We start from the raw sequence: 21,617 nt of genomic DNA on the forward strand, positions 1-21,617 counted from the left end.
TGCCTCACTTGAACCAAACACCTTGCTCTCCCTGGATACAATCTCTTGGATCATTCATATCAGGTAAGACTGATGTTATTTAATTTGACGGTTTGTCTCTCCACCAACTAGATTATATCCCTTTAGTAACCACTTGCCATGTTTTCTACTGAATATCTAGCACCTAGTACAGTGTCTAGTACATAGTAGGCAGACACCATTATGTGTTGGGCAGAAATGCATCTGACCTCATGCTTTGCGATTCTGTTGTCCCTCTTGCCCACCTCAAAACCTGAGGATCCCATCATCACTCTAGCACTTTAGTTCCCTTTTGTCTGGGAAGTGAAATGACCAGAGTGTGTCCGACCCACTTTCCTAGAGGAAACTGAAGTATATAAAATTATTCAAGTATTTTAAAAGGCTTCCACGGTGGAAGGGCATCACAATAATTAATTGGTTGAATTTTTATAGAAAAACTTGCAGGCTTTATCAGGATAAGGAAAGGGAGTTTTTAAAAATATATACATGGGGGGCGGAGCCAAAATGGCAGCATGAGTAGTTCAGTGGAAATCTCCTCCCAAAAACATATATATTTATGAAAATACAATAAATACAACTATTCCTAAAAGAGACACCAGTGGATACAGTACAATGGGGCTACATCTACATCTGCGAGAACTCGACATCACACAAAGGGGGAAAGATACAAGCTGCGGCCTGGCGGGACCTGAACGCTCCCCCACCCCAGAACCCAGTGAGAAGAAAGGAGTCAGAACGGGGAGGGAGTGAAGGCCCAGGACTGCTAAACAACCAGCTCTAGGAATCCACACCCAGAGTGCAGACACACAGTGCACGGGGTGCTGGATATTAGAGAAACGGAAAAGCAAAACCTGCGGACAGGTCCCTGCAAATGGCGTCCCTGAGACAAAAGAAAAGCGAGTGCTTTTTTCAAGTCTTAAAAAGACAGGGACCCCACAGCTGGACAAAGTCGTCCCGGCACACTTAGCCAGCAGCTGGGAATCCCGGGGAACTTCAGGTGCCCTAACCCCCTGGGTGGCAGCACAGCTCTGAAGCCCCTCATGGCAATAAGCAGCCTGCCAGTCATTCCCCCAACTGGTGCAGACCCCAACACACCGGCCCAGTAGTGGGAGAGCGGCAGCATGCGCCAGGGGCGGCAGCACCAGAGGGGCCAGGGAGAGGCCTGAGTGAGCCCATGGCGGCAGCGACCTAGCAGCCCGGGTGCAGCCCATATGCACCGGCAGCTGTGGCGCCAGAGAGCCTGGGAGAGGCCCGCATGAGCCCACAGCTTGCCGGTGGCAGCAGTGAAAGAAGGCCACAGGAGAGGCCTGCGCGCACCTGCGCAGGGGCCCAAGAGCAGCCTGGAAGCACCACATGGGAGTCAGTGGCAGTGGCAAAGAAGCAGCTCAGGAGCAGCCGCACCCCCAGCAGCCACCCGGAATCCCTGCCCGACGTACAGCCTCCTGGGCCAGACCCAAAGGCCGCTGCCAGCACACAGCTGCCCAGCAGAGACACCACTCTATCAGGGTAGTGACCCGGCGCACCTGCCACTCCCCGGTGGGCTCTGTGCTGCTCTGACGGAGACCCCACCCACAGCAGTTTAGGGGATTAACCTGGGGGCTGCTCCAGGAGTGCGGGTAATCAACACAGGCAGTGGAGAAGGGCAAGGCGTCCAGCAAGCATGGAAGGACTTTCTTCTCCCAGCTGACACAACTGCTACCTGCCTACAGCCACCACAATCACCATGAAAAGGCAGAAGAATTTAGTCCAGTCCAAAATAGTCCAGACAACCCCTGAGAGAGGACCTGCGGAGATAGATCTAACCAGTCTCCCTGAAAAAGAATTCAAAATAAAAATCATAAACATGCTGATGCAAGGGCTAAAGGAGCAAGTATAGAAGGAGACTACAAAAATAAAACAATCTCTGGAAGGACTTAAAAGCAGAATGGACAGGATATAAGAGGCCATTAATGGAATAGAAATCAGAGAACAGGAATACATAGAAGTTGATGCAGAGAGAGGTAAAAGGATCTCCAGAAATTAAATAATATTAAGAGAACTGTGTGACCAATCCAAAAGGAACAATATCTGCATTACAGGGGTACCAGAAAAGAAGAGAAAGAAAAAGGGATAGAAAGTGTCTTTGAAGAAATAATTGCTGAAAACTTCCCCAAACTAGGGGAGGAAATAGTTGCTCAGACCACGGAAGCACACAGAACTCCCAACAAAAGGGACACAAAGAAGACAACACCAAGACACATAATAATTAAAATGGTAAAGACCAAGGACAAGGACAGAATATTAAAGGCAGCCAGAGAGAAAAAAAAGGTCACCTACAAAGAAAAACCCATCAGGCTATCATTAGACTTCTCAACAGAAAACTAACAGGCCAAAAGAGAATGGCATGATATATTTAATGCAATGAAACAGAAGGGCCTTGAACCAAGGATACTGTATCCAGCACGATTATCACTGAAATATGAAGGAGGGATTAAACAATTCCCAGACAAGCAAAAGTTGAGGGAATTTGCCTCCAACAAACCACCTCTATAGGGTATTTTAGAGGGACTGCTCTAGATGGGAGCACTCCTAAAAAGAGCACAGAACAAAACACCCAACATATGAAGAATGGAGGAGGAGGAATAAGAAGGGAGAGAAATAAAGAATCATCAGACAGTGTTAATAATAGCTCAATAAGAGAGTTAAGTTAGACAGTAAGATACTAAAGAAGCTAACCTTGAACCTTTGGTAACTACAAACTTAAAGCCTGCAATGGCAATAAGTACATATCTTTCATTAAACACCCTAAATGTAAATGGATCTAATGCACCAATCAAAAGACACAGAGTAATAGAATGGATAAAAAAGCAACACCCATCTATATGCTGCTTACAAGAGGCTCACCTCAAACCCAAAGACATGCACAGACTAAAAGTCAAGGGATGGAAAAAGATATTTCATGCAAACAACAGGGAGAAAAAAGCAGGTGTTGCAGTACTAGTATCAGACAAAATAGACTTCAAACAAAGAAAGTCACAAGAGATAAAGAAGGTCATTACATAATGATAAAGGGCTCAGTCCAACAAGAGATATAACCATTATAAATACATATGCACCCAATACAGGAGCACCAACATATGTGAAACAAATACTAACAGAATTAAAGGAGGAAATAGAATGCAATGCATTCATTTTAGGAGACTTCAACACACCATTCACTCCAAAGGACAGACCCACCAGACAGAAAATAAGTAAGGACACAGAGGCACTGAACAACACACTAGAGCAGATGGACCTAATAGACATCTATAGAACTCTACATCCAAAAGCAACAGTATACACATTCTTCTCAAGTGCACATGGAACACTCTCCAGAATAGACCACATACTAGGCCACAAAAAGAGCCTCAGTAAATTCCAAAAGATTGAAATCCTACCAAACAACTTTTCAGACAACAAAGGCATTAAACTAGAAATAAACTGTTCAAAGAAAGCAAAAAGGCTCACAAACACATGGAGGCTCAACAACATGCACCTAAATAATCAATGGATCAATGACCAAATTAAAATGGAGATCCAGCAATATATGGAAACAAATGACAGCAACAACACAAAGCCCCAACTTCTGTAGGATGCAGCGAAAGCAGTCTTAAGAGGAAAGTATATAGCAATCCAGGCATATTTAAAGAAGGAAGAATAATCCAAAATGAATAGTCTAAATGTCACAATTATCAAAATTGGAAAAAGAAGAACAAATGAGGCCTAAGGTCAGCAGAAGGAGGGATATAATAAAGATCAGAGAAGAAATAAATAAAATTGAGAAGAATGAAACAATAGAAAAAAATCAATGAAACCAAGAGCTGATTCTTTGAGAAAATAAACAAAATAGATAAGCCTCTAGCCAGACTTATTAAGAGAAAAAGAGAATCAACACACATCAACAGAATCAGAAACGAGAAAAGAAACATCATGATGGACCCCACAGAAATACAAAGAATTATTAGAAAATACTATGAAAACCTATATGCTAACAAGCTGGGAAACCTAGGAGAAATGGATAACTTCCTAGAAAAATACAACCTTCCAAGACTAACCCAGAAAGAAACAGAAAGTCTAAACAGACCAATTACCAGCAAAGAAACTGAAGCGGTAATCAAAAAACTACCCAAGAACAAAACCCCTGGGCCTGATGGATTTACCTTGGAATTATATCAGACATACATAGAAGATATAAAACCCATTCTCCTTAAAGTTTTCCAAAAAATAGAAGAGGAGGGAATACTCCCAAACTCATTCTATGAAGCCAACATCACCCTAATACCAAAACCAGGCAAAGACCCCACCAAAAAAGAAAACTACACACCAATATCCCTGATGAATGTAGATACAAAAATAATCAACAAAATAATAAGCAAACCAAATTCAAAAACACATCAAAAGGATCATACACCATGACCAAGTGGGATTCATCCCAGGGATGCAAGGATGGTACAAGATTTGAAAATCCATCAACATCATCTACCACATCAACAAAAAGAAGGACAAAAACCACATGATCATCTCCATAGATGCTGAAAAAGCATTCAACAAAATTCAACATCCATTCATGATAAAAACTCTTAACAAAGTGGGTATAGAGGGCAAGTACCTCAACATAATAAAAGCCATATATTGTAAACCCACAGCTATCATAATATTGAACAGAGAGAGACTGAAAGCTTTTCCTCTAAGATGGTGAACAAGACAGGGATGCCCACTCTCCCCACTGTTATTCAACATAGTACTGGAGGTCCTAGCCATGGCAATTAGACAGAACAAAGAAATATGAGCAATCCAGATTGGTGAAGAAGAAGTTAAACTGTCACTATTTGCAGATGACATGATACTGTACATAAAAAACCCTAAAGACTCCACTCCAAAACTACTAGAACTAATATTGGAATTCAGCAGTTGCAGGATACAAAATTAACACACAGATATCTGTGGCTTTCCTGAACACTAACAGTGAACTAATAGAAAGAGAAATCAGGAAAACAATTCCATTCACAATAGCATCAAAAAGAATAAAATACCTAGGAATAAACCTAACCAAGGAAGGGAGAGACCTATACCCTGAAAACTATAAGACACTCTTAAGAGAAATTAAAAAGGACACTAACAAATAGAAACTCATCCCATGCTCCTGGCTAGGAAGAATTAATATAATCAAAATGGCCATCCTGCCCAAAGCAATATACAGATCTGATGCAATCCCTATCAAATTACCAACAGCATTCCTCAATGAACTGAAACAATAGTTCAAAAATTCATATGGAACCACCAAAGACCCCAAATAGCCAAAGCAATCCTGAGAAGGAAGAATAAAGTGGGGGGGATCTCGCTCCCCAACTTCAAGCTCTACTACAAAGCCACAGTGATCAAGACAATTTGGTACTGGCACAAGAACAGAGCCATAGACCAGTGGAACAGAATAGAGACTCCAAACATTAACCCAAACATATATGGTCAATTAATATACGATAAAGGAGCCATGGACATACAATGGCGAAATGACAGTCTCTTCAACAGATGGTGCAGGCAAAACTGGACAGCTACATGTAAGAGAATGAAACTGCATCACTGTCTAACCCCATACACAAAAATAAATTCAAAATGGAACAAAGACCTGAATGTAAGTCATGAAACCATTAAACTTAGAAAAAACATAGGCAAAAATCTCTTAGACATAGACATGAGTGACTTCTTCATGAACATATCTCCCCAGGCAAGGGAAACAAAAGCAAAAATGAACAAGTGGGACTATATCAAGCTGAAAAGGTTCTCTACAGCAAAGGACACCATCAATAGAACAAAAAGGGATCCTACAGTATGGGAGAATATTTTCATAAATGACAGATCTGATAAAGGTTTGACATCCAAAATATATAAAGAGCTCACACACCTCAACAAACCAAAAGCAAATAATCCAATTAAAAAATGAGCAGAGGAGCTGAATAGACAGTTCTCTAAAGAAGAAATTCAGATGGCCAACAGACAAATGAAAAGATGCTCCACATCGCTTGTCATCAGAGAAATGCAAATTAAAACCACAATGAGATATCACCTCACACAAGTAAAGATCACCACCAGATTGACAAACAACAACAAATGTTGGTGAGATTGTGGAGAAAGGGGAACCCTCCTACACTGTTGGTGGGAATATAAATTAGTTCAACCATTGTGGAAAGCAGTATGGAGGTTCCTCAAAATGCTAAAAGTAGAAATACCTTTTGACCCAGGAATTCCACTTCTAGGAATTTACCCTAAGAATGCAGCAGCCCAGTTTGAAAAAGACAGATGCACCCCTATGTTTATTGCAGCACTATTTACAATAGCCAAGAAATGGAAGCAACCTAAGTGTCCATCAGTAGATGAATGGGTAAAGAAGAGGTCCTACATACACACAATGGAAATATTATTCAGCCATAAGAAGAAAACAAATCCTACCATTTGCAACAACATGGATGGAGCTAGAGGGTATTATGCTCAGTGAAATAAGCCAGGTGGAGAAAGACAAGTACCAAATGATTTCACTCATATGTGGAGTACAAGAACAAAGAAAAACTGAAGGAACAAAACAGCAGCAGAATCACAGAACCCAGGAAAGGACTAACAGTTACCAAAAGGAAAGTGACTGGGGAGGATGGGTGGGAAGGGAGGGATAAGGGCAGGGAAAAAGAAAGGGGGCACTACGATTAGCATGTATAATGTGGGTGGTGGGCATGGGGAGGGCTGTGCAACACAGAGCAGACAAGTAGTGATTCTACAGTGTCTTACTATGCTGATGGACAGTGACTGTGAAGGGGTATGTGGGGGGGACTTGGTGAAGCGGGGAGCCTAGTAAACATAATGTTCTTCATGTAATTGTAGATTAATGATACCAAAATAAAAAAAAAATTTATATATATACATGCTGGGCTCAACTTCCAGAGATCCTGAATTATTAGTTCAAGGAAGGGCCACAATATTTCTGTTAAACCACCAGATTCTAATTGACAGCCCAGATTACAAATTTCAGGAGACAGCAGAGATTAGTCTCAGCTGTAGCATCTGGGCCATTGGGCAACAAAGGAAGTGACGTATGTCAGGTGAGGCCTATCCACTGCCACCATTGCCCAGATGCCATGAGCATACACTGGAAGGCCTGGGGCCCAGCCAGAACAAGGAATGGACTCTTTTTTTCTTAGACTCCAGATCTGCAACCCTGAGGCATGGCTATACTTCTGATAAAGTATGTTCCAACCCAGCAATCTCTGTGATCTCATAACAACCCTGAGTGGTAGAGATGGAGACTTTGAGTAACTTTTCTCAGTTTGTTCTAGTAAGTGGCACAGGTGGAATCACCATCCAGGTGTGTCTGACTCCAAAGTCCATGCTCTTCTTTTATAATAGGGAACTGGAGCCCCATACAAGCTAAACCATCCTAGTATCTTCCCAGAAAGCAAACTGAAAAGGCACCAGTATGTCCTGAGTTACAGCCACCCTGTCATGCTTCCAAGCCAGCACCACTGCCCCTTAGACTCAGGCTTGTGTGAGATCTCTCATGAGAAATCCTCCATTTTTAGAATTTTCCTTTTGTGTCAGAGATCTCTCCTTTTCCAGCCTGGTCCTGGAGGACCTGCTATGGAATTAAGTTTAGAAGTTCTGGGCTTGAAGGGACTTGGCCACCATTTGTTTTCTTAATGCCCAGCTATAAGCAACAGAGTTTGTAGTCACAAATGAATATCCCCCCTTATTGCAAATGGTTCTGATTTAATAATAACGTTTTCCAAGCCATTGGCCCATAATAAGGCTTATTGCCTGTGGGTATTTAATATAGGAGAAAAGAAATGGGCCCACTTTACCGTGCAAATGGCTGCCACCAACCCTGCAGCAGGAGGGCTGGAGAGACAATTTTACTGAAACAACACTGGGGGATTGTGAAGATGCAGGCAGTTAAGGTCTCCCTCTTGTCTGGCCAGGACTCAGCCAACTCTCAATGGATAACTTCGCTGGAAACTCACTCTCAAAAGCAAAAACCCACTAAGCAGGGCCCGAAAAGACTTGGTGAGTTTACAGACTGAATCAGAAGTGATGAGCTAAGACAAGGATGGAAGACGAAGCGGGCTCAGTTAGGTGGGGGGTGGGGCGGGCAGCGCCAAATTTTGGAGATGGATGGAAATGACAGAACTAAATGTCAGTTGCAGAACTGGGAATTTTTCTGATGTGATCTCATTTAATCTTCGTATTGATTCTTTGTGGTAGATGCTACTGTCTTGCCTGTTTCTTAAGGGAACTGACGCCTCTAAGATGCAGAGGAACTTTTCTTGGCACAAATAAGAGGCAGAGCATGAATGCCAGTGCAGAGCTGTCGGGCCCAGGAGCCCAGTGGATCTCGGCTTTCTGCTTACCGTCACAGTAGCTTTCACACTCATCTGAGGCTTTTCGCTGTTTTGCCTTAGCACCTCCCTTTCTAAATCCTACGGTCCTCTTCATCTTCCCGTCTCAAAGCCAGGACCAGTTGCTCACGTGTTCCATGTCAAGCCCCTGTCTGCAGTGAGCTTGCTGTCCCCGTCGGCTCCCCACTGAGAATCTGTCAGTGGCTTCTGCTCCTGGAGGGACTGGCAGGCCAGGTGTGGACAAGCAGTTCCTCCCTGCACAGAATGGAATAGCAGGGCAGTGTCTGGGAAGACAAGACACATTTTCTGGCGTTTCTAAGTGAAAACTGCAAGTTGCTTAAAGGTGACAGGCCTTTTCAAGGGAGCAACGATGGTGGTATCATACTTGGGACTGGAGAGGAGGAGAACAGGGAAAGTGAAATCTTCCTGTTTCCCTTTCCAGCCGCCCGTGTAGGCGCTCTGCTCTGGCCCTTTAGCCCTCGCTTCGCTTGTCTGCCCTTCCTCACCAACACTGAGGCGGCTCTTACCTGGCATCAGGCAGCATCAGCTGAGCACTTTATGCAAGTGACTTGCCCGCTCTTTCTCCCAGCCCTGTGAGGTCGCCCTCCTCCGCATTATCCCCATTTTGCAGGTGAGGACGTTGAGGCAGAGGCTAAGGAACTTGCCCCTGGTCAGTGGCAGAGCTGGGATATGGACAGGCAGTCTGAGTCCTGAGGGGAGCTGTCCCCAGGCTCACAGCCCGGCCTCCTGTGATTGCTGGGTTTTTTCAGGCTGAGGAATCCTGCCATTTTATAATGTTTCTAGATTCTTAGTGTTCCCCTCATGTTCTGCTCCAACTGCATCATCCACCCTCACCCCTCGCTTTCTCTGTCATCTTCACGCCCCGGACTGTTCCTTTCACTGGGCCTCAGCAGTCTGTGGGCATCCTAATCTATTTCATGGTTCCTGAAGTGGTTTTGAAGTACCATTTTTTCACTTGGAAAGAGAAATTCAAAAGGCCCCAAGGGTTGCCTTAAAGAGGATTACAAAGACATCTTCTGAGTTTGGTCACTAGTAACTGATCTGGGAGTCTGTGTCATCTGCAGCTGACAACGTATTGGAACTTTCTTTTCCTTTTCCTTGTTTTTCCTCTTGTGTTGAGGTTCAATTTTTCTAATGCTTTGGGTAGTATCTTTTTTTATTTATAGTGGCTGTAATACTAAAACCACCCTTCCAAGTACAAAATTTTGAAGACCATTCAGTCACCCAACACCCACCCGGGTTCCTAACCATCTGACTTGGAGCCCTAGCAGGGTGCCACCCAGGTGGCACAGGCTGAGGTTTGGACAGCACGCTTGTCCAGGTGGCCAGAAGTGTGAGGAGCCAGATAGGAAGGATCACCTCTGCCTAGGAGTGCTGAGGGCTCAGACCCCGGGAGGCAAAACTGTCACCGAGTCCAGGAGAAGAAAGGAAGGTAGTAAGGGGAAGGGTCCAGGACCAAGAGATGGAGGGAAAGAAGCTGTTAGATGCTGGAATAGAATAGTATGTGGAAGGCCTGGGCAGGGGGGACCGGTAACAATTGACTTACATGGATATGGAACTTTTGTGTCAGTCATAGCAGAGGGGTGTGGAGGGGTGTGCACACTCTTGTGCTAGTGTAGAGGCACAGGTTTAGGATGAACACTGACCATGTAAAGTCCAGCTTCAAACAAAAATGTGACAAGGTCAATTCTTAGAACTATGTCAGCAACTGGTTAGGAGCTTGGCATCTGCTGCCCACAACAGAGCCAAGGAAGGGGGAGTCTTTAGGCTGGAGGCACCGCTTCCCCAGTCTTGCCATGAAACTTTATAGCCAGTGTACAAAATGCAGACACACACGGTCCTTACCCACAGTGGCTAGGTACAAATGGGGACCTAAAAAGCTACAGTCATTACAAAGCCCATCTTATGCAAGTTTGATCAGAAAAGAGAGAAAGACTCCCTTTCATCTTTGGAAGAAGGCTGAATACAACTACCCAGGGGTCTTCAGAGATCCGAGACTCACTCATGGGAAAGACTCACACAGGGCTCTGTTGTACCAACAGCCACATGGGGAAGGGGCTTAGCACACGATTACTCAAATGTGCCAAAGGTCAGAGAGGTCTGGGGAGACAAGGGCACAAGTCAAAATCTTACTCTCGACCTTCAGATCCCTTCCCAAATCTGATTATCTTCTATCTCTGAAATTCCTCTTTATCTGTCACATTCTCATATTATACTAAATCATCTGTGTTGCTAGATAATGATTGCAGTTTGCCCCATTTTCTCTTTTTCTGTCATGATTGTCTCTTCCTTATGTCCCCTTAGTCTTCTTTATATAACTAGATGTCAGCTGGGGCCCTTTCTCCCAAAGATTCGTAGATTTGCTTGATTCAATCTCACATGTGAAGAATCCAAATTCCTCCCCACAATGTCCAGGGAGTCCCAAGGGCTAATGCCCTGTGGCCTGCTGAAGAGCATTCATGAACAAATAACAGGGACACTCTCATACTAGTCCCTAAATTAATTAGCTGGCCCTTTTATTAAAGGTGTGAACAAATGTGTGAGATGTCTGAGATAGGCTCAATCAAAGGGTTTTTCCGGTAAAGTTTCTTTTAGTTTTTGACTGAAGAAAATATCAAGTCATAAGGGGTTTCCCATCCTGATGTGTCAGATCTCTTTGAGGGAGATTTCTGGTTTTGCTTCAGATATGCAAATAGTTCAGGCTTATCCCCACCCTGTATTAGGAGAAGCAACCATGAGATCTCAGTGACCGGGAAGCCACGAGCAGATCAGTCAGTGCTTCAAAGGAACAGAGTGACTCCATTTTTAAATGGAGATGACAAAGGAATGCCATCTGATCACAGTCCTTCCTCGCTGTCTGGGTCTCTGAGGCGTAGGCTTCCTATTTGCTAAGAAATATTACAAAATGGTGAATACAAATAGTATTTCAGGACACCAAAGATTTAAAAAATAAACTTGCATTATATCTCATGGACTTTTTTTTCTTTTCCCTTGTTGTAAGGTACACAAATTATCACACTCTTTGGTGCTTCAAGATCACTAGCAATGGTTTATCAAGTCCATCATTTTTTCAGATTAGGGAAGGTTTTCATACAGTTGAGGTTGAAGGTTTTTGGCCTGTGAGGCGAGATTTGTCCAGGCCCTTGGCTTCTCTGTCTTTGGCTTTGGTATCTGTAAATGTTGTTAACTCTAATTCTTTGTTTTCAATGTGGGCTGAGACATCCTTAGAACATCTATGAATTTCCACAAGAAATTCTCTCACGTGACAGAGAACATGGTCTTCCACCATCTTCTAACTCCCTTACCTTTGCTCCTCTCCTTTTTCCCCTCTTTTCTTCCTATATGAATTATTTCCTTGGAGCTCTCAAGTCTTCCCTCTCTATTATGAGAAGTCTGAACTTTCCCCAATTCCTGCCCTAGCCTCTAGTACCGAATCCCGAAGACCCCAGCAGAAGCAAGAGTCTCGTACTGAAGGTTACTCACTCCCCTTAGAGGACACCCAGGGTTAGACTTGAAATGTTTGTCTACTGCAGTAATTTTGCTCCTGGATCTTTCAACTTCTTGTTCTTTTACTTCAGCTTTGAAGGTAAATCTTCTGCTTGATCTTTAAGATCTAAAACATGCTGTGGACTCTGCTGGGGGCATGGTGGCTGCAGGAGACGTTTTCTTGGCTTGAGCTCAGGGTTTCAGTATAACCCCATAAGTATCAGCTACCAAGGCAGCAACTATGATATTTTTGAGTGGCATTACTGAATTCTGGGTAGACCCAAAGCCTCTCAGGTATCTGGAGAGCTGCATGTTTTCTTAACTGAGGAAAATAAAAGTCTCTCAGTGTTTATCAGTATCAGGCACAGCTGGATGCAAGAAGGTGCTAATGGACTAGCAACTGACTCAGATACATTTTAATAAGACCACTTCCAAGACACTATGTGCAACTGAGTAAGAATATGAAAGAAGTCTATAATCTGGAAAGAGGTGAGAGAGACAATAGGAAAGGCTCTTTGTGTAGGTCTTGTCGGGAGTAATAAAGATAGGCCTTGAAGGGTAGGCATCTTTCAAAAATTTCCACTGTTTTCCACCCTGGGTTTGCAATACCCATTTATATTCTATAGGTTTTCTGTAGAAGTGAAAATTACAACTCAGTTATGCAGGCAGAGGAGAGTAGCTGCCTGCTTTGATCATTAATCATTCATTTAGTAAAAAGCAAGATATATTGAGCTGTTCTATGGACAAGAGACTGTGCTGAACACTGTTCCCTGTACGAGGATGAACCAGCTCATCCCAAACCTGTAGGAATTTATAGTCTAGCAGTGTGTTTTGCCAGTGGGTTTCTACCCCGGGCAAGTTCACTATGGATTCAATGTGACCAAAGAAATTGACAGCAAAACGTTCTTGGGGTGCAAGGGTTTACTACCCGGCTTGTTCTCCTGGCGGTAGGTCGAGCACTAGCGTCTCTGCCTCTGCTCTCCTGCAGTCTTGCAGCCCTGCCACCATGTCACACCCAGAGCACTGGGCAGAGCTCTTTTTATAGAGTCAACAGCCATGTATTGCCCACAGGTGTGCAGTGAGCTCGTCAACCAGGGCCAGGTGAGAATTCTGGCCACAGGAACTCTCATTTTTATCCACAGCAGATAGAAAACCAAATAACTATAAAACATATTAAAGTAGTTGGGAAAATAGATGCTCCAATAGTACAGAACAGGGAGAAATTCTTACCAGGGAAATCCAGGAAACTTAATAGAAGAAATGACTTTTCAGCTGTACTTTTAAGAGTAAGAACATTTCAAAATGCTTACTACAGGAGTGAGAAAGGTATTTTTGGAAGGACTGAGATGTTTGATATGCAGAAACACAAGGTGTGTAGAAGGATCTTAGGAGATAAGTTTGAAAAGATATTTTGGAAGTTGATGAAGGCCTAAGGAGTTTAGGCTTTTTTCCTTTCAGCAATGGGAAACTCATCCAAGGGTTTTAGGCTGAACATGGTAAGAACTGTGTTACAAGAAATCAAACTGGCAGCAGTGTGGACTGGAGGAGATGGTACCAGAGGCAGATAGAGCAGAAACTATTTCATTCAGCAAGTAAGAAATATAAGGAGAATGCAAGAGTTAGTGAAGACTTGAGCTGAAATTGTGGTTGGGGAGATGGAGAGAAAGGGGACAACTGAAAGCATATTGTTGTAATCACCTGGTCTCGAGGATATGGTGGGATATAGAAGATAAAGGAGGCATCTTGTTCTCTTTGGAAAAGCCCTCAATGCTCAGAGACTAGAGACTGGCTTTTCCTGTACTGATGACCCTATGTTAACAACAGTGGAATTTGCACGCTAACAACTGAGCTTGACAATGACCTTAGAGCTACTTTCAGTTCTAGATGCATGTGTAATTCATCAGTCCCTCTTGTTCCCATTGTTCATCCAATGTACTTTATTTTTTCCCAGGACAATAGCACCGTTAGAGGAACAAGCCACCAAACTTTCCTTTCTGACACTCAGATCCTTCACATTGTTAGTTAATGAATACATATGTGCAGTGTTTTACATGGTACAAAAATAATTTCACACAACTCACATAGAAATGGGAGGCGTGTGGAGAGTGGAGAGTAGGAAAAGAGGAGAGGGGAGGGCAGGAAGAAAGGTACAAAGCTCTCTTTCTTAATGGATAGTTATGGTAGGCAAAGGAAATATCCAATTTGGACCATCAGTCAAGCCTAAAATATCCTCCTGCCCAGCACCTGGCCTCCTTGGCTCTTCTCAACTGTTCCTGGGAATTTTGGAAGCATAATTTGGCTGGTATGTTCTTTGGAGAGCTCTGCCTCGGGTCAGGTCCCAGCCGTCATCACTGGCTGGAATGCAATGTGGAAGGATAATGCCCACAGTGGAAAATACCAGCAGAGATTTATAGAACAGTTTTCAGCTTTCTTTTTTCAAAAATAAGTAAAAGCAAGAAATAATACCTTCATGGACTCAGTCTACACAGCACATAATCAGCTCGTGAAGTATCATCCTTGCAAAGGATTGGAAATTATTTGAATTCTGAGTTTAATTTAGAGGGATCCCAGGGAAACTAAGGAATGCTGGGATGCAGAATCACACACCTCTTGGATGTTTGAAAGCAAAACCATAGTGGGGTGAGATTCCATGAAGTAGGGCTCTGTAGCAGATGGCATATCATCATATCATACCACAGGGTTGGTTTACCTGGACATTCTCCTTATTGAGTAAAACATTCTCATTCCCTGTCTTCCAAGTTCTCCTCTAGGTATCCCAGCTCCAGGTAAATATCATTCTCAGATGTACTGTGCTTAAGAATCCTATGGATTACACATTCTGACTCAGTTGATCTGGAATAGGGTCTGAGAATCAGCATTTTTAACAAGCATCCTAGGTGGATGTGTGCTGTCTCTGCAGCTCATTGGCCAGTATTTGACAGCTCATGGTGGCTCTGCTATGAATTCCTCCTGTCTTGCCTCCTGACTTTCCCTGAGATAGAGAACAGGGAATCCTGAGCAGATACCATCTTCCTCAAGGATAGAGAGCACACCTCCCAGCATGGGGAACATACTGAATTCCTTGAATCCCATATCCACTTGCAGCAGGGAATGAGAAAAGGGAAGACTGAGAACTGCACGTTTCAAATAAGGGTGATCATCATTTCTCCTGGGGTAATAGGCTCCCCTTGGAGAAAGAAATTGCAAATTACTAATAGTTCGTATGGCAGAAAATTGCAAATTCCAAGCAAAATAAATATGTTCTTCCATTTCTAGAGTTTTCAATTGACTATAATGTGGGAGGGTGCACTATTAATAGGCAGCTATCAAATAGACCAGTGATGTTAAATTACATAATCAATTTAATGTTCTGGGTCAGTTAACAAAAAAATCTGTTCTCTCACTGCCACTAATTTAGAGCTTTCAATATCTCATTCGCAAATCTCTTTTTTTTTTTAACTTCTGGGAAAGATTTGGTGTATCAAATTCTTCCATAAACATCTGTAACAGCTGTATAAGGGGTCCCAGACTAGCTGACCTTTCTCCTTTTGCAGTCTGAGGGTGGAAATGAGAATATAATCGCCCCTGATGAGCTGACTGAGTGAAGTGGGGCCAAGCCATCAAATGCAGCTGTTGGCTTTCCACAGGATTGATCTTTCTTGCCTCCCAGTACACTTCAGGAGATAGGCGTGCAGGATATTTGGCCACATTGGGTGTGCATGTATGTGCATGCAACTGTGCATGTTCACATACACGTGTGACCAGAGTGGCTGGGGGAGGGGAGATAAATAAATTTAAAGCAGGCATTACTTAACTCTGGGGCTAAAGTTTTCTGTTGGAAAGTGTCCCGGTTCCTTTGCTGTGGACAGCATGAAATGCCACATTCTTTCTCAAATAGCAACAGCACATAGACTTTCTCACATGTGCCCGTGATTGGGAGGTAGCTCTCTGAGCCCTGTGTTAAGAAGGATTCTGAGAATGAATCAGGCTGAGCCAGAAAGATTGGTTATTGGTGCATTCCCTCCCTCCAGAGGAGGCTAGGGGGTGTGCTGTGTGACTATGGGAGAGGCTGTTCCTGTGTGCCTCAAGCAAGCACCATGATTTAAGGGCTGGGACTGGACAAGTAGGAGCCTTTAGAGTGCAGTGTGCATTCTGGTTTCCATGTTGAAAATAGGTAGCGTTTACTATTACTCAGCAATTCGTTCATTAACTAGTTATTGGGTGCCCATCAACCAGGCATTGGGCTGTGCTCTGAGATGATAGTGAGGGAGCAAGCCAGCCACACCCAAGAGCTGAGCCACAACTCAAAGTAACCTAACAACCAGAGAGGTCACATCAGATTCCTGATTGGTTTGGAGCAGTGAACCAACCCCTGAGAAGGTATACAGAGGAAAAATAATCGATAAATTATTAAATGCATCTTTGTTTAATGAAAATACGAATGTATATTGATTAATAGTCACAAATATGAATGAAAGTCCTTACAATAGAATCAAAAGTAGGCCAGGCTATGACATCCTCAGATATCCTATCCAGTTTGAGCTCAGGTTCAGTAATGTGGTGGACTTAGAAGACCTTAACCATTACAATCCATCATTCTGGAAGGCATAGGGGTAGAAAAATCCATTTGATGCTTTGACCACATTTTCAGTACAGAAGTTTCCCAAGTGAAACAAGCCGTGGTAGGATCAACAAGGAGAAGGGTATAATGGTGCCTCATTTAGCAGTTGGGAAAAAAAAAAAATCAAGAGGTTTTGTAAGAGTAAAGGTTTTTGGAAAAGAATTTGTTCTTACAATATGCCTGTTTGTTCAGGACCTAATCCTTGGCAGTCCTGTTGGTAAAGGGTCACAGGAGTGACCGCATGGTCTTCTCAGACAGTCTGTTGCCGCAGCAATATTGATTGCTTACTCAGACAGGTTTTCTACTTTCAGAGTTAGGGAAAATATAAAAACCAAAGCCACTTCCCTCTATCCTTCACCGTAAGTTGGTACATACTCGGGGAAGAGTCCTAATTCAATATTAGCTGGATCTCATAGATTTAATCCCTGAATTCTGCTGCTAGAGCACTTAGATTTTTATTTTTTTCCTTAAATCATGTCTTGTTTTTTTTCCTTTTAGTTTCTTCCTGCTTTGCATCATCTATGCTTCAGTTCTTTTCAAGTGATGCATTTAAAAGAATACCATGTTTTATTTTGGAGGCTTATTAGCTTGACAGTGGTCAAAGCCAAGTTAATTGCTGTAGGAATAGCTGCTACATATTGAATGTCTCTGCATCAGATACCGTGCTAGGCAAAGTAAGAGAAAAGCTCACAGCCTCATCTGGGTCAGAACATTTTTGCTTACTTTAATTCACAGTGTCATCTGGGACATTACACAGTGTCCTGAAATACTTTAAGGATAACTCCTTCCTCATCTACCTGGTTAACTATCAGCTGACCATCATCATTTAACCATTTTTGCCTCTTTATATCTGGCCTAACAGTAATTGTATACCTATTCTCTTTTCATATAATGTGTTACCACTGTAAGAGAGTATTCAAATTGTCCTAAAGGAATCTTGTACCCTTGTGTACCAGAATGAAATAAAAGTATGCTCATAACTGTCTGATACACATTTTCTCAAATCTTCACAATTTCCTATTAGTTATTATTTCATCCCATTTTACTGATAAAAAAGGATAGTTTGGAAAGGTTGCTCAGGAAAACATAGCTAGTAAGTAGCTAAACTTAGTTGGATTCAAAATTAATCTAAGCTACTTTCCCAAATGCAGCCCTGTCTTGGTGGATTGACATGTTTTCTAGTCTCATTTTCTTGAGTGTCTTGTGCTTGTCAGACATGAAAAGGCCTGCCTCAGGCTCTGTAGCCACTGCGTCTAGGGACTGCCTTCTGCTTTGCTTCTGTCCTCAGTGTGCTGGTCAGCTCATGTAGAGCAGCATGGTCTCTGTGATGTCTGAGTTCTGCAAGAGCACAGAGAGGTGCTCACTCTGAAACATGGGCTCAGAGCCTCTTCTCTTTGCATGAGAAGTACTTGTAACTACAGTCTATTGAGTTTAGGTACTCTGCCTAGATCATGTCCATGAACCCTATTATAGAAGGTAATATCTACTATACTGCAAAGTAGATGTTATTTCCCTTTATATGGAGGAGAAAATTGAATTTCAGAGGATTAGGTGAATGTGCCATGTGCACACAGCCACCAAATAGCACAGCCATGCACTCTCTTTAGCATATGAAGAAAAGGAATTCTAGTGTTTCTCCCTTTTTTCCCACTTAACACTATGTTCTCCTTTCTGACTCTGAAGTTACCATGAGTCCACCTCTTCAACAGGTGAAAGCCTTCTTTGAAGATGAGCTTGCATTTAAATTTTACCAGATGGAAGGTGATTCCTCTAAACTGCTCCTTTCCCATTCCACCTGTTTGCTGTTTTTTGGGCTACAATGTAACTGTCTCCGAAAAGTTGTCCCTCACTTCCCAGGAGAAAGGAGAGATATTTCACGAGTCCCTGTGCCTGTGAGGGGACTGAAAGGCATGCCTAATCAGGTGGCTGCTGGGCTTTACACAGTATGAATTTCAGTCCATTCGGTTGCTCCTCACGGTTTCTTATGAACTTGGTGCAGACAGTGGGCGTGGGGTGGTGGTTTCCTAATGGGAAAGAGAGGCATCAGGTCCAGGCTGCGAGATGGACAGGCAGCCCGATGGGAAGCTGTGGTGATTGCATGGTTCCACCGAGCTATGTCAGCACCCTGGCTGGTGGCTCTGCCAGGCTGGTGCCCCCTGGGCGCTTCTCCCTGGGTTTGGATGACAGCCCTAGGCAAGTGTCCAAGTCTCAGATTTCTTGCTGGTAAAAATGAGGTAAAAATCATATGGTAAAAATCATAATACTTCCTTTACAGGAGTATTGGTGGGCAATCATGATATAAAGCCTGCATTATGGTTTATGCCTATCATGGCACACCTTTTCATTGCCAGAAGCATCGTGGTTTTGACCATAAATTATGTGGGCACCCTACTATCAAATGCTGGTTATTAGCACTGTAAAATGTCATCCATTTCAAATGTAAGTGACCCAAAAGTTAGCAGGGGTGGGGAGATAGGAAAATGGCCTATCTGGATACTGGCCAGGTCACAGGAAGTCTCTATGGATAGTTGCTGGAGCTGCTGAGACGGTTGGTGGATATTCTGTGTTCTAAGGTTCTACCTCTTCCTGCATTCTCAGGCTGATCTGAAAGACCCAGGTCTGTGGTGCAGAGAAGCACAGGTGCAGAGGCCAAAGAGGAAAAGAGGAGTCCCTGTCTGCCTGCGACGTGCCTCCTGGCCGAGTACAGAATTTGAAAAAGGGGAAGTGAAAGGAGGTCCTCACCTCCTCACTGACCCTCACTTCCTATCTACCCAGTTATTTTCCCCCTTTCTTATTCTGTGTCATTTCCACAGGACATAATAGTACATTTTAATCTTGGTTCATATTTTCTGTTATCTAACCAATTAACCTGTTGACTTTCTGCCTTTTAACTCATTCCAAACTTAATCACTTTGTTTTTATTTGTCTCCCCAGGAGAAAAAAGGCCACTTTCCCTGAAGAGTAACTGCCTTTAGGAACTAGACCACCTTGATCTTCAGATACTTGAAGGACATTTTTTGAAGATCCTACCAGCAGGAACTGTGCTCAGGGGCACCGCTGCACTGTTGAGATTAATCTGACCTCACCACCCTCAGTCCTAGGAGCAAACTCCAGGCGGCAGCTGTGCAGGTGCCGCTGCTTGGCGCCAGCCCTTCGTCCCTGCGGCCCTGCACATGCTGCTCTTCCCTTCCCAGGGGTGGAGCTGGGGACACTTCCTTGCACTTCCTCTGCAGCAGCCCAAGCCCTGCAAAGGAGACTGGGCTCCCCCAGAGCCCACCAGGCAGCTCCATCTGGCTCCCAAGATGGAGGGTGTGGCAGAAGTCTCCAGAGGAGATGTTTTCAGCCTTCAGAAGCTGTGAGACCACCTGGGTCCAAAGCCTGATTCTACTGCCTGCCACCTTCACGGCTTCAGGTAAGGCATTCACACTCTCTGTGCCTCAGTGTTCTCATCAGTCAGTTGTTGATAACAATCTTGTATATCAATACATGAAAGGGCCATAGACAATAATGTATGTGAAGTCCTTACCATAGCACCTAGCACAGGTCTTCAAAAAACACGGTAGTTGTTGTTATTACTGTCATCATCATTATTTTACATTGGACTTAGACTTCCTTAGAGTACGCTTGCATTAGATATATATAGATAGATAGATAGATAGATAGATAGATAGATAGATAGATAGATAGATAGATACCCATATACCAAAATAGATGATTCTTAAGGCATTTAGCCAGCAATTTGCTAGGAACTGTTTGTCTCAGATTTTGAGTTAGCCATTAAATTTTGCTGCCTTTCTTTCCCTTCTATAATCATTAATATATTTGTTTAATCCTTAGAACAACTCTGTGATATACATATTATCCACATTCTCCCCGCCCCAAAAAAATGAAGGGAGGTTAGGAGGCCAAGTAACTGGTCCAAAGCTACATAGCCCATCCTTAGGATTTGAACTGAGATGATCTCTCTCCAGGATTAGTAGTGTTGACAGCAAGGCTACTAGATAATTCAGAAGGGCCTGAAATGTATACTAATATGGAAAAAACAATAGTAATTTCATACATCCTTACAAAGCTTTTACTTTTCTTCCCTTTCTTCCTTAAATTTAAAGTCCTTTCATTGTGAGTGTCAGTGAAGGAAACACTGTCAGGTTCCTCTTAGACATGAGAGTAAGAGGTCCAGGTTCCGTGACGATGCTCAGGCCCTGGGTAGGGGCCTCCCCCTGCAATCCCAACCACGGAGACTCACTCTGATTTGGAGCGCAATATGTTTGTAGAACACCTGGATGAATGAAAATTCTTTTACATCTTTTTCATCTTTTGATCTTCATAGCCAACATTACCATATTAATTTGAGAAATGAGTGACTGAGTCTTAAGGTCAGGGTCTTCTCAAAGTCACAAAACTAATTAATAATAATAAAAAAAACAGAGCTAGAATCCAATCCCACTTACTTGCAACACTGCACAGATACCCTCTCTGCTTATCTTCTTGGTCCTGCAGTGTACAAACCAGAACTCAGACAAACCCAGGGAGGAAGTAGTAGTTCTTAGAACTGCTGTTCAGGACAGTTCTCTTTTCCCTTGAGTCTGTCACACATACACACACACCCAGCTTTTATGTTGTTTTCTGTTTTTTTTTCTGGATGACTGTTTGCACTCCACAGCAGGCAAGCTGATGCTCCCTGATAATGTCAGCAGAGGTCTGGTGTCTTCATTATGCTTGGCTAGGCAAGTTCCTTGCTCTGTGACAATCTGCAGAGAACACACATTATAAATTGGAAGCCTATGGAAAGTTCAGGAATGAAACAAACCTCTCACAGAACTAAGGAGCAGAGAGCTCATTTTTCAATCCCTGCAGGAAACAAAACTAAACTAAACAAAACTGTGGCCTTAAAAAAGCATATTTCCTTTTCTTTCTGAGGAACTTGTCTGTACCATTTGTTTGCCACTTAATATATTCTCCAGTGTACTGGCCAGATTCCAGGAGGATGGAATTCAGTCCCAATTCATCCCATAGGCTGAGGAAAAACACGAGATGGGAAGGAAGAAGGTAGACTTAGAGAAGTTGGGATATGA

General features: G+C 43.1%; 1 long non-coding RNA gene across 1 annotated transcript in view; it reads left to right on the forward strand.

Annotated features, from left to right (window-relative positions):
* The window catches only part of LOC130683188 (uncharacterized), a 44,377-nt gene extending 24,429 nt beyond the window's left edge, over window positions 1-19,948 (forward strand). Inside the window, exon 3 of the long non-coding RNA XR_008996803.1 lies at window positions 19,477-19,948. This is a non-coding gene — a long non-coding RNA (uncharacterized LOC130683188). The remainder of the gene's footprint in view (window positions 1-19,476) is intronic.
* Window positions 19,949-21,617: the final 1,669 nt, after the last annotated feature.

This window comes from Manis pentadactyla, chromosome 3, assembly GCF_030020395.1.
Source record: "Manis pentadactyla isolate mManPen7 chromosome 3, mManPen7.hap1, whole genome shotgun sequence".
Classification (NCBI taxonomy): Eukaryota; Metazoa; Chordata; class Mammalia; order Pholidota; family Manidae; genus Manis; species Manis pentadactyla.